The 10,787-nt window shown below is 45.0% G+C and overlaps 1 long non-coding RNA gene across 1 annotated transcript; it reads left to right on the top strand.

Annotated features, from left to right (window-relative positions):
- Window positions 1–683: 683 nt before the first annotated feature.
- On the top strand, window positions 684–5,662 carry LOC148224153 (uncharacterized). The gene is made up of 3 exons (XR_015802081.1): window positions 684–961; window positions 4,881–4,941; window positions 5,533–5,662. It is a non-coding gene; the product is annotated as an uncharacterized LOC148224153 (long non-coding RNA).
- The last annotated feature ends 5,125 nt before the right edge of the window (window positions 5,663–10,787 follow it).

Raw genomic sequence — 10,787 nt, forward strand, 5'->3', positions numbered from 1 at the left:
AACTTCCCCCGTCAAGAAGGAAAAAAAAACCAAACAAATATAGAAAAAAGACCAAGACAAAAGATCCCCAAGACAAGCCCGGCTCTTGCAACAGGTCAGCCCCAGCTGCGTGCGCCCGCTGCCCGCCGCAGCGCCAGGGATGCGCGGTGGCTCTCACGGTGCCCGCCGCCCCGGGGCTGCGGGATGCAGGGGAGGATGCGAAGCGCCGATGCTGCGCACCATGGCGGGGGGCAGCGCGGGCCGGGCGGCAGCGGCGGAGTGAGAATTACCGGGAAGGACGGAGCGGAGCGGAGCGGAGCGGGGCGGGCGCTGCCGGCGCCAGTGGCGGGCGCGGGGCCGCTCGCGGCTTTTCAGCGGGGCGCGCGCCACGTGCGGGCGGGGGCGGCGCGGGCCCCGCGCGGCTCGCGGGCTCCCCCTGCCGGCCGCTGCTCGCCAGCGCGGCCGGGACCATCCCGGGGCGGCGGGAAGGAGGGACGGACTGTCACAGCCGGCGAACGGACGGACGGACGGACGGACAGAAGGACGGACACACACACACCTGCGGCAGCCTCCCGGCCCTCCCGGCCCCGGGCAACGGAGGCACAAGCGCAGCCGCCCGCGCATCAGTGCGATGTCCCCGCGGGGCGGCTGGCGGGAGGTGACATTACATCACCGCCTCGGCTCCGCGCGGCTCGCACCGAGCCTCAGGGCAGCTCCTCACTCCAGCTGCAGGACGAGTGCCATGACATAAACCCCTCACAGGAATTAGACTTGGGCTGCCTGTACACCTTCCCTAAGAATATTCAGCCGCAGTGTAGCAAGAGATTCACATTCCCCAATTCGCTTAGAGATACAGAGACTCTGCATAAATCTGCCTTGCAGATGATCTGAGAATGAAACTTGATAATCCATTCATGCTGCTTACAAAGAGAGATGAGACGACAGATCTCAGAGGCAGAGGTGGATGGACTGAAACTATTAGGTGAGTAATTGGTTGAATCCCTATTTTTCAATCACAAAGTTCTCCCTGAATAATCCCCCTGCGGGCAGAGGAGGCTGCCTCACTTAATGGGCCCTTCCAACCTCCAGTTCTGCAATTTTAGAATTATGTAGGATTAAAGAAGATTCCTGGTTCTAGAGGGGAAAATGGAAGTAGTTAATGCCAGCATTGGCACATCATGAGGTTGTGGCTGTTCTGCATAGGCAGCTGCAGAACCTGTCCCATGTCACTGTCCCAGCCAGCTCCCTCGGCATTTTCCTGCCAATGCCAGTGCACCAGACAAGGATTATTTTCTGCCCTTAGTCCTATTTAAAAGTTGCTACAAGAAGGGTTAAATCAAACACTGTTCCTTTGTTCTTACTGCTACTCCTCTCCTGGAACTGGCAGCTATACTTGACCACAATAAAAGTTCTCCTGCTCCTGTCCACCACAGGCTACACTTAGACTTTTCACCACACAAGTCCTCCATTTTTCCCTTCCCAATTATCATGAAGAGAAGTTCTTTCAGCTGATCCATTTTCCATGTGCCTCCAACCTCCCAGGCACATGCCAGACACCCTAGTTCCATCCAGGATGGGTCCTGGCATGGGAATCCCACTTGAGCTGCTCCCAGAGGTGCAGCGTGCTGCTCAGGCTCCTCTGCCTCCATTCCAAGGAATACCTGTGCCACAGGAGGGTGGCATGTTGGCTCAGCTGCAGGAGGAATCCCAAGGCCCATCACTGTCAATAAGAGTTCCAACCAAGCACAGAGCTTTGCCAGCACGAAATCCCATTTCCTGAGCAGCGCTAAACATTGTGTGAAAATTTTATTTTTTTCTGCAAACTCTATCACTCTCTTAAATCCTCTGATTTTTTTTCCATTGCAAATAACAAAGCTTGAGATAAAAGCATCTGACCAGTCACAGCAAAAATACAGTAAGAGGCCATGAAAAGGAGCTGTCATCTTTTATGCCCAAATATATTTCATATTAATGCAACTGAAAAAGAACAGCTTGGCAGCAACAAATAAAGGCTTTTCTTCTTCTAATTCCGCAGTGGATGAGTTGAAAGGTCACATGATGTTGGATTTTTAAAAGTTCAATTAATTTCCAACCATGAAATAAACAGTTAACTGAAAAATGTCCCAAAACTTTTTAATCCAAAAGCTTCAGGGAAGAGTGTCCCCTTGCCTCAACGTTACCAGTGTTTCTCTGGAGCAGCATTTCACAGCTTTTGATCACAAGGAGCCACGGAAAGCAGGGATCTGAGATGAACAGCTCCAGGGAACACCGTGTTCCCCACAAATATGAAGCCTCCACATTCGTGTCTTCAGGAGGCTCAGTGTTATTGTACAGGCACCAGTGAGATAGGGGAATTCATGGAGTACAACACTGGAAGTAGTTCAAACTTCAAAGCTCTAGGACAAGTGTAGCTCTAATATTGGAAGCAAAAACGTATCAAGTGAAACTAATCTGGAACGTTTCTATAAGGAGAGGATCTAATTTCACATTCACTCGTGCTTGTGTAACAAGATCAAAACCAGAGTGGGAAGTGCAACATAATTACTCCCATCTCCTGGAAAGTTTAAAACTTTCGTTTCAGACAGCCCACCCCAGTGCCCGAATGCCCAGCACTTCCCTGCTCCTGGGCTTTGCCCTCAGTGGTGAGGAACCACAACTGCCCCACAACAAACACTCTGATTTTCACACTAAAGCTCCATTTCTGCAATACTGCCCTGAATAATTCTCTTTCACAGCCTGAAATGGAGAGTCTGGGCAAAGGAGTTTGGAGACAGCAGTGCTGGGATTGCTGCAGCCTCTGTCCAGTGGCAAGGGGGGGTGGCAGTCCCTGTCCATCCTTCCAGTTCCTTCACACCAGGAGCCAAATGCCAGCAGCAATGTGGACCCACAGCCAATTAAATCTCCATAGCTGACCAGGCTTTGCCAGCTCGGTAACATTTTCACTGCTGTGTCCTGCTCACCCCTGGACATGCAGATACCCAGAAAGGGTTGCTGAAAAATTTCTCTGGCATATCCTCAAGGACTTGCTTTTCATTGCTGCCTGCAGACCCTCCAGTGCTTTAAGTCTCTGGCTGCTGGGCAGAGTCTCTAAGGATTATTATAACCAATAATAATTATCTGATGATTTTAAAAACTCTTGGACATTTCCAATGAGGCCCTAAAGCTGTTCAATAGCTCTCTGCCAAAAATATGTCATAGCCAAGTGCTTGCCTAGCAGTCATTTTACACAAAGATGGCTAAACTGTTTTTGTTCAGACCTTCCAAAAATACTTTTGAGAGGAGTTCAGACTTGAAAAATGTCATTCCCAAATTGGAAGGAAGTGGAGAGAGCTTTAAAAACGAAAAGTTCAAGTAATTTTAGTTACAGTTGCTTCTAGATGTTCTTCCCATCAGTCATGTGTCTGTAGCTGACACCCAACACAGCATCCCCACCATCAGCTGCTCTCCAGTGCTCATTCTCTGCTGTCACTGGGCAGAGCTCCACAGCTTCCCATCCCTGACCAAGGAGAGAGCTTCCCTTCCTTCCCTTCCCATCCTGTCCCTACAGAGCCTCTCTCCAACCTCTCTCCACCCCAGCCATGCTACTCATACCAGTCTGCTCCATTATTCCCTTATCTGTGTCGTTGCCATCAGCTCTCTCTGTCCTCCCTAGGTTCAAGTTCTTCTCCTCACTCCTCCTCCAGCTCTTGCACCATCATAGGATTCACTTTCCAGCCCTGCCTGCCAATCTTGTAGTCACCGTACCAGCATAAATTAGATAATGCATTTTACAATCCAATATATTATAATGCATTTTACAATCCAATAGAGATCAACTTTTCCTAATGGAGCCTCCAGCAGTGCTCACAGAGTGTTGGTACACATGTCACATAGTCTGACACCAGGCCATCCACACAGTATTTCCTACTTCATTGCATGCCCACTTCCACTGCACAAAGGATATTATGGATAATGTCAACCAGCTAAAGCTGGCCACAAACAAAATCCTTCAGTACAGACACTTTGCATTCATAGCATTTACAGATGGAACCCTCGTCCTTTGCTCCTGACTTGACCACAGGTAAAAAAGTAAATTACCAACTTTGAGCAAACCAAACCAGGCAACATGCACTTTTCTCATCCCAGAAATACTTCTGAGAGAAAGAAGTTCCTGTATTTCCAACTAGGAGAAAATCTAAAAGAACTCTAGAAAAAAATGTTTTCAAATTAATAATCTGAAGAGACAGGAGAAGCTCAGCTTGAATTAGTCACTGAGCTTTTTTAAATTTCAGAAATTGCAACTTAAACCCCTTTAATTAATTAATTGTGATAAATAGTTTCTATTTATTCTCTAAGAAAACTAATCACATAAAAAGTTTTTCTTCTTAAAATGGTTGAAAAGTTTACTTTCATATTTCAAAATTCACAAATTCTCACAAAGTAAAAGTTTTCTGTGAATTTCTTCCTGCTGCCACCTACACCTTCCTTATGGTCCAGCGACCATGCAAGTGTGTGGTAAACTGGATCAGCTTCATGAGTCAATGAAAAAATAATGGGAAAATCCACCCCTTATGAATAATAACTGGCTTTCCCATGCATGACTGCACTGACCTGGCTCACAGAAGCTGCATGGGATGCAAGGGAGGTGGAAGGAACCCACAAGGCCAGGGATGGAGATGGAGCAAGTCCATCCCTGCTGACAGGAGCCTGCATTTGGGGCAGACTAAACACACCCTGACTCAGGACAGCCACCAGAGATGCCCCAGAGGAGAGGAGTGGAGAGCAATGAGCAGCACATCCTGCTTAAGCTCAGGCAGTGCCTGTGGCTCAGCCAGACCTGCAGCTTTGACTTGGAATTTGAAATAGAATGAGAACTCCTGCAGGGTCTCACGTAGGCACTTTGCCTTTGCTTTCAATTGCAGACTTGTGTGTCCCTCCTCCAGGACAAACCCAGGACCCCAAGCCATGGATTACTCACAGGAGGTGAGTAAGGAAAAGCCCTTTCCCTGAGCCAGGGAAAGATACTCAAACTGGCAGGGAAATTGCTTCTGCAGGTGTTGGCCCATGCTCCTGAACCTGCCTGTTCATCTCAGTGAGCTTCATGTCAATGAACACGTTTATAACTGCCCAAGGTTAAACAAGTGGGCTGACGGCTCATCCTTAGAGACAACATCAAAAATGGAAACAGGCTCCTTTCCAACCCAGCAGAAAACATCCCTGAGACAGTAACTTAAAGGCATCCATAGATGATAGAGGGAAATCGTTAATTATAACATTTTTATGGGGTTGATTTTATCGTGGAGGGCTTGGCAACTTTTCTGCAGAGCTGACAGTTTGCTCTGGCTGGGATCCAACACAGACACATAACCAGAGCATCTGTGGGGTTGTTTTAATTGTGCTCCCATTCATCATTTGGGTAACACTGGACTTTGCTTCCTGTTCATACTTGATTAGGGAGTCAGTAAGGGGCCAGATGCTTCTTTCCACTCTTGTTGATGGAAATAAAGTGCATGCCCATATGGGGGAGAGTGAGACAAGGTGCATGTCCTACAGCATCATCCTTTGCTTCCCCAGCCCTGGAAGAATAACAAATACTGGCACAGTATCTCCAGATGAAGATGGAGACCTTCTGTCCTCCTCTAAGACATCAATAAAGCTTTAAGCATTTATAACATACTTAGCAAGCACAAGCATTGGAATGAGATTAAGGCATTATTGATACTTGTTAATAAAACCTTTTTACAAAAAGTGATTACTCACTGCATTTTTTATAAAGCTATGTGTGCTTAAGTAAAACTAATTTCCAACAGGACAGACCTCCAACAGTTTGTAACATTTTTTTTTCATTTAGAATCATCTTAATTTAGCAAAAAAGCCATTTAAATCAGTCACCCATCCACTCTCTGGCTGTCTCATGGTTATGTGATGGCCTTTTATATCCAGCTCCTTCCTTGGTAGGGCAGGATTTTGTAATTTACAACAGATCTCCCAACGTTTCAGGTTTTGCCTGCAGTATGGTGGGCTCTGTTGTGAAATCATTGGTTATTTATTCACCACTTCCTTTGTCACAGAGACACCAGTGGTCTGTTGCAGAAGCCATTTTTTCCCTGTCTCTTGCTGCTTCACTGACAACCTCCACAGTGCAGCTCAGTGGGAAACAATTCCAGGGACTTCCAAATTATCCAAACTTCCCATCCTAAGGTTTTCACATCTTTACTAGGATTACCTATTTACAGAGAAGCAAAATTAGATTCTTCTGAAGATTTCCCTGGAGTCACTTTAAATACCAGACTGGTTTAAAAACACAAACAAAACCATCCATCCAGCCAAGCATGGATCCTTGAGTACAAAATTGGAAACCAAGTAATGAAAGCAAAGCCTAAAACTAAGGAACACCCACAGGAGATATTTGCACATCAGTCCACATCAGTCTCGTGTCCTCACTGCAAGCCCAGGTCCATCTCAGCACTTCCCAAAGCCAGTGGCCAGGCCACAGCATCTGGAGTGCTGCTTTCCACACTGTCCCTCCTTGTCTGGGCTGCAGAGCCAGGACAGCAGCTCAGGCACAGCTCATTTCCTGACAAGTTAACTTGTAATGCTGCTCTGCCAGCCCTAACCCAGGCTTATCTGAGGGCTGCTTAGCTCTGCACAGCTCCTGCTGCAAGAAAGAATTCCAAGACAAAAGTCCTTTAATTTTTAGGTAATAAAAAGCAGCAGGAGTAACACAACTTCTCCAGCAGATGTGGCTGTGATAACATTCATTTCCTTTATACCAGTTGCAGCTCTGATAATTCCCATTTCCTTATCCCTATTCTTTAAAACTGGGCTTCTTTTCCCCCACTCCTTTTTAATTAAAAAACAAACAAACAAGAGGAAAAGAACAGAAGGAAAACTCAACAGCAGCAACAACAAAACCCTCCAACGTCTGGGTTCCTATGAAGCAAAGCATTCAGAGCTTATCTAGGGGAACATGGCACTTCCTATTGAGTGCTGCTCCAGCAGTTCAAAAACGACTGCAATATTTCTTAGGGTTTGTATCTCACATCTGAGCAAACCCTGGGTCTCCAGCTCACTGGCAGTTCCTCACAGGGCTCTGGTGGAACATGGCAATATCAGGGGTGAAGGAGCCAGAGCTCAGAGCCCTCTGGGCTCACTCAGGGTCAGTAAAGGGCCCAGTGAACACAGACTGACCAGGACAGCACACACCTTTTGCCATTTCTTTTTTAATAGCTATCTACACATTAGTTCTGATGAGAAAAACAAGAAAAGTTGCCCAGAAAAAGAGAGTTAATGTTATGGCTGTAAAACTATCACAATGCCTGGTGGAGTTCTAAGTTTTAGCTGGAATTAAAGCCCAGCTGGATCTAAAGTCATTGCCTTCACATCAGTGGGAACAAGACTGTAGAAGGAAGCTGCCTGCTGAGAGATAAACTGTTCACTTGCTCCAGCCCTGTGCAGTCACCAATGGATCCAGAAATTAATTAATTACCAGCTCTGACAATGCCATTCAGGATGGAATAAGGACTGCAGTGTGTTATCCACGCTGAGCCTCACTGATTTATTTGCACTGCAATAGCACCTGAGACCCCCAGCCATGGAGAGGGATCCCTTGGAGCTGGGGCTGTAGAACCACTAAAGGAGAGGACTGGCCTCAATCCAGTCCATAAAAAGACTGTGCTCCTAGAATTTACACCTTTAGACCTCTGGATCCTGCAGAGGAAAGAGGCAGAATCAGCTAAATCTGAGTGTCCCATTTAATATGTGGGCATTTCTCACTGCAAAGCTGCACTCATGTTAAACTAAGGAAGGAACAAACCACAACCTTACTGTCAGTTCAGCAAACAGTAATCAACTGAACGTTTAGCACCATGTCATGCAGTAAGACTTTGAAGTTTTCACTGGTTTCAGGCCACTGAAATATGCATCTACATATCAATGTATGCAGTGCCCCTCTCGGAAGGAAGGCACACAGTAATTGGCAGAGCAGCTCATGAGGTTATTGAATGAACAACAATCCCCACAGATCACCTTCCTCTGCAACTTTCATCTCCAGGAACACACTCCTTAGTTATTCTGCTGATTCCTCTCAGTGGGAAAAATCCATTAAATATTTAATTAGGCCGTGTTCAATAGATTAGGTAAGTGAACTACTCTATCTAGTGCTAACTTTACATGCTGTATCATTACAACACTGTGCTGCAATGATATGCACATTATTGCACATTTTGGTCTATTTGCTTATAAACAAGAACAGCAAAATAAAAAGGAACACCCAAATCAGGATTTCTATTCTAAGCGTCCTCCTTTGAGCTATTATTACTTAATCAATTGCAGAGGAGATGCATGAACTCAGGAAACTGGGCATCAGAGGGAGGGGGTTTCTGGCTTGTTGGAGTTTTTAAGTGGAGCAGGAATTCATGGGCAGAGAAAATCCCTGTTTGTGGCTTGCACAGCCACAGGCATGACAGACCAAAGTGGACATTCTAAACTGAATGAAACAGAGCTAAAACAGAGAGAGGGCAACTTAGCAATTCCAAGAAATAAGATTTAATCTAAGCAAAGCACAAACCATTCCTTGAGAACGGACAGCAAAATCCTGCTGACCTCAGTCACTTCCCAGCAATTTGGGATGACACACACCATAATGTTTGGAATACACAGGGAAAGAAAAGAGAATCTCATTGCTGTACATTTTGTCACAGCTGGGGTATGAAAAATGCCAAGGGCAAGTGGTTCTGAAAATAAATGGATAGGTTGCAGTTGAAACAATTGTTTCCAACAAGGAAGTATTAGAGGCCAAAAACCCCAACCCCAATCTTCAGGGGATGAGCATTTTCTCTGTTTGTAACATTAGATAAACAATGTGCACGAAGATCTTTGCACAGCGAACTCTTGCAGCTTCAGCACCATGTGAGATCCCCTCGGCTGACTCAGCCAGGGTTTTTCAAGGCTAAAGAACAGATTGCAGCTCTCTAATATCCGTGGGTAGGGACAATAGGGCTCAGTCCTCAAGGACTGGGGGTATGATGGCACTGCTAAGACCCCAGAACTGACTAACAGAAGGTTATGATTGCAAAAGGAAACAAACTTCACTAATCTTTAATAGGAATTCAGTGCTATGGAGGCAGAGACCAGTTGGATATTTCAGAATTTGTCCCAAAATTCACTGGCTCCAAAACACGGCTTGCCATTACTTGCAAGGAGACCTGGACTCATAATCTGCTCAATTACTTCTTACCAGCCTTGGTCCTCATCTCTTTTTAAAAGCAGAATGACATTTAGACAAAGAAAATGACAGAAACAAAACTAGAAGAGGTAAATAGCTAACAAAAAATAATTAGGAAAAAAAATCACATTGCCTACTTTTTCCTCTTGTCAACTAAAATCCTCACACAGTTGCAGTAATCCAAGTGGTACTTCCTTACGTTGCCAAAAATGCAAATATGTTAAAGAGAATTTTGCAAGTCAGCCATGTGTCAGAAAATCCCAGCTGATTGAACTTTGATAAATGTCTTTTTAAAAAGAGCAAATGTGTTTGTATTCTTTTTTCCACTTTACTGCCTTTTTTTTATTTTGGTGGGAGATTTTTTAACCATTTTTTAGTGGTTCCTATAAGCATTAAAATCAAAACATTTGGAAAAATGTAGAACACAGAGCCCTGTTGCAAACAGCCACAGGAAGATGAGGAATTACTTTTGGAAATAAAGCAGGTTCTGCAACTAAACCATGTTCAACTTTACACAAACCCAGAACATCCCTGATCTATCACAGGGGCGGGGGGAAGCAGTTTGGACCAAATTGAAAGGAAAACCTCCCAGAGGTTTTCTTCCAAGAAGATCAGATGTTGGTGCTTCCCTCAAAAGCAGCTATTTATAAATAAGTATATTAAAAAGGTTGGATGGAAACAGTTATTTTCCATACAACCTTCCAAAGCTCAGACAAGAATGAAGGACAAAGTCAGAGGGTTTCATCATGATTACAGACACAGAAAGAAAAGACAACAAACTCCAACCAGATCCTGTTAAAGATACTATTGCTTTAAAGTCAACTCCCCTTCCTCAAAGGGTGACAGAAATATGCTGGCCCCACAGGGAAATTCAGAATCTTCTCATCTTTGTGCTATAATCTTCTTGTGTCTTGTCTTCCAGGGACATAAATCACTGCTCAGCCCTGTGACACATCCCCCTGTAGCAATACCATCACCAGGCTGGGCTGAACAAGGCTGTGCCAGCCTGGCCCTCAACAAGGAGGGGTTTGGGGGACAGGGAAGCCATCAGCAATGCTCATGTAGGACAAACCTAAGAAGATTTCTGAATCAATCTGCACAAACGAGGCAGTCTCCTGATTTGTATGGATGGCCACTGCAGCTGCTCACTTCGCCAGGATTCTGAGGACAGTGTGAAATCATCTTTGCCAAGTTTACATCTCAATAATCCACTTAAAATGTACAAGAACCAATTAAACTTAGTGGATAATGATAGTAACAATAGTCCATAGTGATTTCTAGCATTTTCTATCTTCAATGAGCTTTACAGGCATTAACTAATTAATGGATAACATGAATTAAAAAATCAATGCATGAGCATAGCATATGATTAGAATTAACATTTCAATTACTCTCCTTCTCTGACCACTACATTTACAAAACGCTTCTCACTTCTTTGCACGTGTAATAATTAGAAAGGATCCTGTACAACTTATTACAAAGTAATTCCAGAGTTTCAGAGCTGTCCTGTACACTGAGGACTCACATCTGCTCTGAAATTGTCCCTGAAATTCTGCCTTTTTAGCTATTTCCACAGATCTGTTACTATAATCTCTTTTTCCTT

This window comes from Sturnus vulgaris, chromosome 3 (genome assembly GCF_052056855.1).
Source record: "Sturnus vulgaris isolate bStuVul1 chromosome 3, bStuVul1.hap1, whole genome shotgun sequence".
NCBI classification, from domain to species: domain Eukaryota; kingdom Metazoa; phylum Chordata; class Aves; order Passeriformes; family Sturnidae; genus Sturnus; species Sturnus vulgaris.